This window comes from Podarcis bocagei (genome assembly GCF_964188305.1).
Source record: "Podarcis bocagei genome assembly, chromosome: 10".
Classification (NCBI taxonomy): Eukaryota; Metazoa; Chordata; class Lepidosauria; order Squamata; family Lacertidae; genus Podarcis; species Podarcis bocagei.
The window spans coordinates 41731953-41737952 of record NC_138135.1 but is presented as its reverse complement, the minus strand read 5'-3'; the positions used below and the strand labels follow the sequence as shown (position 1 = coordinate 41737952).

Sequence of the window (6000 nt, the reverse complement as noted above, 5' to 3'; positions counted from 1 at the left end):
GGCAGGTGATGAAATTACAAATAGTACAATAAGAATGAGTTTTATGAGTGCATGCTATCAGATATTATTGAAATTAGAACAATAAAGACATATGTTAAGTGGTAAATAGTCAGTGGATTCCAATCATTCCCATCTAAACAACTGTCATCAGCTTTTATATTAACCTCAACCTGTTATTTAGTTCTTCTCATTATGCACATTATTTGACTACTTAAACTGGTTATTGGATTGTTCATACAGTAGCCCTTCAACTCCCTCAGTCAATTAAACCATTATTGTATCTGATTTGTCAGAGTCAGTGTCACCGCTAATCTCCTAAATCCACATCAGTTCCGGAGCTTTACATGTGCTTACTATCTTGCAAAAGAGGGAAGGCGTATAAGCAAGACCCCACAGAGAACAGCCACAGAGCTGAACAGCAGCTCTACTCTGCCCAAGATGGGCACAATTATACATTTTTATACTAGACCAAATAAAAGTAATTATCTGAGAGAGAGAGAGTGCACGCACGCACACACACACACACACACACACACACACACACACAGTAGATCAATATTTTATTGCTGACATCAAGTTGTACAATCTGTGTATTTCTCATTTCCTTATTCCACAACAAATGAAAATAAGTGCATACAACTTAATCTTGGAATCAGGATAATCTAAATATTAGCCTGTGCTGCTAATGCAGAAGTATACACCAGCACAAAACTATTCTGGAGCATTTTAAAAGTTTGATCTGATCTCAAATTCTCTGTCTTCCTGCACAAGTGGATAGTAGCAAAACCTTTTTTTTATACCTCTTCCCCCTTCCCCTAAATGCTAAACGTCTATACATAAAAAGGAGAGAAGTACGGTAAATTATTGATCAGGATTACAGCTTCGTCAATCCAGTGCTAAATCTTCAAACACCCACAGGCTGGCATTGCAATTTTATATTGTAAAGTAGTGTTCCAGCCAGTCAGCCAGATAAGACACACACAAATACACACACCACACACGTGCTTTTCTCCCCCTTTAAATAACAGCCTTCTTTACATAACAAAGGCTGCAGCTTACATATTAAAACAGCACAACCCCCTGGATTCTAAATACGGTTCCCTTCCCCGTACAGGTTTGATCCATCATCTCTTTTTCTGAAGAAAGAGGAAGTAAAACAAAAGACTCTCTTACCACAGGAGTAGAGAGAAAGCAATTCGTTCAGCTACATCCAACAGGCTTTGTGCATGCAGGCAGCATGAGTGATTCTTGGGCCTCACACAAAAGCAAAATAATTGGCTCTCATGAAGAGATGTAAACATCCATCATAATGGCACTAGTACTGAAGCTGAAAGCTACCTCAGCTGTTCTATGTACTCTGACTGGGGGATGATGTCACAAACATCAACTGGGTGTACTCTCATTGGCTTCTGTTACCTGGAATCATATCTTAACCCTAAACTGTCAGATGCACATTTCAGTGTGGATCTCTGTTCCTTGGGAGAGGGATAGGCAGCAATCTCCCATTCTGGGAGAGACAGAGTAGCTGGCAGGTGCACATTGATTAAAAATGGGAAGGAGAATGTGTAAAAAATATATATATATATATATATATATATATATATATATATATATATATATATATATGTAGGTTTTGGTGTCTTCGGGTGTCTTCCCGTGTAAGATTTGGGGTGTCTAGGCGACGTTTCGACGAGGTCTCACTCGTCATCTTCAGGCTGGTGCTTTCGGCTTCTTGTTACTAGAACAGAGCAGGATCTCAGTGTTTGAGTTCCTATAAATACTGTTGAGGGGGTGTGGTGTATAGCCTCCAACGTTCTGGGCAGAGAGGAAGTTCCTAGGTTAATGTGCCTTTTCTTCTTTTGTTCATTAATTACTTGAGGGATATCTTGAGTGATTACTTGAGTGATATTCTGAGTACCACTTAGGAGGGTCATTAGGTGTGGATTAGTTGCTAAAGCTTTCGTGTCTTGACCTCTTGACCTTGTAAAGAGTTTTTCTGAGAAGATGGCTGTACTGCACTTAGTTGTGCTCTGGCTTGGCTTCGTGTATAGGGGCGAGCTGTGGTTTTGTGCCCTGTGCCAGCCAGATCTGTGTAGGGATTGCAGGGGGGTGCAGCATCCGGAGGTGCCACTATGGTTTGGCTACTGGATGGTGTCTGTAATTTATCTGTGGAGAGGGTCTGGGTTTGGGTCTGGTGTGGTTGATTGGAGATGGCGTTCTGTGTGCCTCTGGTTCTGGTGTCGGTTTTTGTGGGGAGGGCTAATTTCCAGATGTCTGGCAGGCGGGACGTGTCGTCACGCTTGTTCATGTTGTGAGGTGTTTCTCTATCTCGATGGCTTCCATGATTATTCTCTTGTGGTGATGTTCCATGTTAAAGAGCAATTTGGAATCTGCAAAATTAATTTCGTGTCCTGTTTCTTTCATGTGTTGGTAAAGAGAGGAAGTTTTTTCTTCTTTTTTGACGGCATTCTTGTGTTCTGCGATACGTGCATTTATTCGTCTGTTTGTTTGTCCAATGTACGTGGCTGGGCAGACTTTGCAGGGTATTTCATAGACCCCTTGGTTTTCTAACTGGATTTTATCTTTTGGGTTTCTGAGGATATTGGCTATTTTTTGGTTGGTGCAAAAGGCTGTTTTGATATTGTGTTTATGGAGGATTTTGCTAATTTTATCTGTAGTGCCCTTGATATAAGGAAGGAGGGCCATGCCATTGTTTTCTTCTGTGTCTTGGTTTTTGGGGGGTGTTTCTTTTTGGATTAGCTTCGTAACCCTGTTTTGCTGGTATCCGTTGGCGATTAACACATTTGAGAGATTCTGTAACTCAGTTGTCAAGTGGTCTTTGTCAGCCAGGCGTTTGGTTCTGGAGATGAGAGTCTTGGCTACGGAGTTTATTTGTGCAGGGTGGTGGTGTGATTGTGCATGTAAGTAGCGGTTGGTGTGTGTTTTTTTCCGGTAGATAGTGTGTCCTAGGGAGCCATCAGGTTTTTTGTAGATTAGGACGTCAAGGAAGGGAAGTTGGTTGTTGGCTTCTATTTCCATAGTGAATTGTATTTTGGGGTGTAGGCTGTTGAGATGTGTGAGGAAGCTATCTAGTTTTTCCTTCCCGTGTGGCCAAATTACAAAGGTGTCGTCAACATATCTGAGCCAAAGTTTGGGTTTGTGTTCTGACTTGTCTAAAGCATTGGTTTCAAAGTGTTCCATGTACAGATTTGCGATGACCGGTGAGAGGGGTGATCCCATAGGTGCTCCTTCTATCTGTTTGTATCTTTGTCCATTGTGGATGAAGTACGTGTTGGTTAGGCAGTGGTTGGTCAGGTCCAGGATGTATTCGGGGGGATTGTATTTGTTTTGAATGGCTGTCAAGGCTTCATTAATGGGCACTTGTGTGAAGAGAGATACAACATCGAAGCTCACAAGTAGGTCATCGGGATGTAGGTTTTGCTTCTTTATTGTTTCTATGAACTGGAAGGAGTTTGTAACGTGTGAAGCGATAGATTCTGCATAGGGCTGAAGTTGCTTAGCGAGAAATTTAGCGAGATTTTGTAGAGGTGAGCCTATGGAGCTGACTATTGGTCTGAGTGGTGTTCCTTCTTTGTGTATCTTGGGGAGACCGTAGAGTTTGGGGCATCTGGATGATTTTTCTCTGGGGATGATTCTTAGCTGGATTTCTTCACTGATAGGAGAGGCTTTTATTTTGGATTTGGTGGTTTTTTCCAGATAGGTGGTGGGATCTGTCTTTATAGGTTGGTAGGTAGGGTCTTGGAGTAAATTTGATAGTTTTGCTTGGTAGTCCGATGTGTTCATCACAACAGTGGCATTACAGTGGTACTCAGAATATCACTCAAGTAATCACTCAAGATATCCCTCAAGTAATTAATGAACAAAAGAAGAAAAGGCACATTAACCTAGGAACTTCCTCTCTGCCCAGAACGTTGGAGGCTATACACCACACCCCCTCAACAGTATTTATAGGAACTCAAACACTGAGATCCTGCTCTGTTCTAGTAACAAGAAGCCGAAAGCACCAGCCTGAAGATGACGAGTGAGACCTCGTCGAAACGTCGCCTAGACACCCCAAATCTTACACGGGAAGACACCCGAAGACACCAAAACCTACATTCCTGTACCCGTGAAAATCTACGAAAGCATATATATATATATATATATACCCAAACTAATTTGCCTAAATTATTAAATTAGAGCCCTAGGGAACTGCATTTTCATAATCTGTTTACTAAATGGCAGTAATCATCAAAATATTGTACAGAAAGGATATTAAAGGAAAGGTTAATGAATACAGCATCTGGAGGATTCAACCATAATGGGCTTACATTGTCTCCTATTGTGCCCAGGCTTTCTGATAGATATACGCTTGAAAAAAGGGGGAGCGTGTTTATTTTGTGATGTTTTACTTTGCTGAAGCAAGCTTTGGAGTTACATTGATTTTAAAGTTTTGAAAGATACATTGTGTGCCCAAATAATACATATATACTGATCTCTAAATAGGAAGTAGAAATTTGGGCATTCTGTAGTCAAATAGGAATGCAAGATAATGCTTTGATTATGATAATTTATACAGAGGAGCTAAATATGTTATAATACTGGCAATCAGACAAAAATGTGATTTTAAAGCCAATTATAAATGATTTGTATTTCTCTCTAAAAACTCTCAAAAATGCAATTTTCAACTACATTTGACATAATCATTGCAATACTTTAAAAAGTTATTAAGCTACAAAAACACACACACACTTAAATATTTTCCTTCTGTTGCCAAGGTCTCCCCCATTACATTTATCTGAATGGAATAAAGCCTGTGTTGAATAAAACATACAACACTCCAATCTATTTTTGAATTCAGAGTTTCTTTTTCAAAAGCTTACAACTATCCTTATTCTCTGGGAAGAAAAACCTTGAGCTGAACACAGCAAAGGTGGAAAATATTATAGGAGTTTGGGAATTAACTTGATAAACTACTCTGCCTTTGCCTTGTGGTCTTTTCACAAAGTTGTAAAGACTTGGGAGATTAAATTCTGGGGACTTAATAAACAGCAGCTCTGTGTGGAGATCCAGACACTGGCCTATTAGTCAAAATGTACTTTAGGCCAAAGTGAAAACCTCTGCTCATTTATTTCTGCCTCAAAACATAGGAGTTCAGATGGAAATGTATAGAGGGGGTGGGGAAGATCCATTGCCATGCAAAGTGACATAAGACTGAATTACAGATCAGAAAGATGAATTTGGACAATGGGAATGCCAACTTTTGGTTTTTTTCATGATTAATGGTAAAGGTAAGGCCCAATAATTGCTAAGGAGATATGAGTCATGAATAGAAGAATTATTTATGAAGTAAAATCTGCTTAGGCATATAACATGTATAAATTATATTCCTCTGAAAATTTAATGCTATAAATAGCCAAGATCAAGCAGAGAGGCACTCTGTGATAGAAATCTGACTGTGTGGTTTAGGTCACTCAGCAACAACTTCTAAATTCCTAACCCTAATCCTTTATGAAAGGAGGTTTAACATCTCCTGTTTGTAAGACTTCTATACAAGGCAATGTGTTTTCTCCTTTGAGTAGCTACTCTTCCCTAAGGTTGGGTGAGTATTCAGGTCACTCCACAATTAGGAGCAAATCCCCCCCCCCCATCTAATGGATCATGCTTGGATCAGGATAGAGATATATGGATTATATCACATGACTATGAACCTTCCCAAGCATGATTTGCTACTACTTACAGATGTAAGAAGGCAAAAAATTTCATTCTATCCTGTATTCATCATATGCAGTGTTTGTTTCCTTTCCCCTGCAGATCAACTCCCACCAAAAACTACATTATATCCTGGTTCCCACTAAAGGAAGAACTGGAACTGAATGGAAGACTCTTCCCAAATGCTTGAGTGAAAAGCAAATGTAGAAACACTTAAAGTAGTTCAGAAATTTTTTAGCCCTATTATCTCAGGTTTTTGGGGTATTTTTTTAAAGTTATAAAAATCAG

General features: G+C 39.7%; 1 protein-coding gene across 5 annotated transcripts in view; it reads right to left on the bottom strand.

The window, feature by feature from the left end:
• Window positions 1-6000, bottom strand: part of MGAT4C (MGAT4 family member C) — a 323744-nt gene that overhangs the window by 137391 nt on the left and 180353 nt on the right. Inside the window, exon 1 of one of the 5 annotated variants that reach the window (XM_081211246.1) lies at window positions 1174-1304. The exons of the other annotated variants lie outside the window; for them this stretch is intronic. The gene's annotated coding sequence lies outside the window, so the exon portion shown is untranslated. Of the gene's footprint in view, window positions 1-1173; window positions 1305-6000 lie in introns of those variants that run through there. 5 annotated transcript variants of the gene reach the window in all.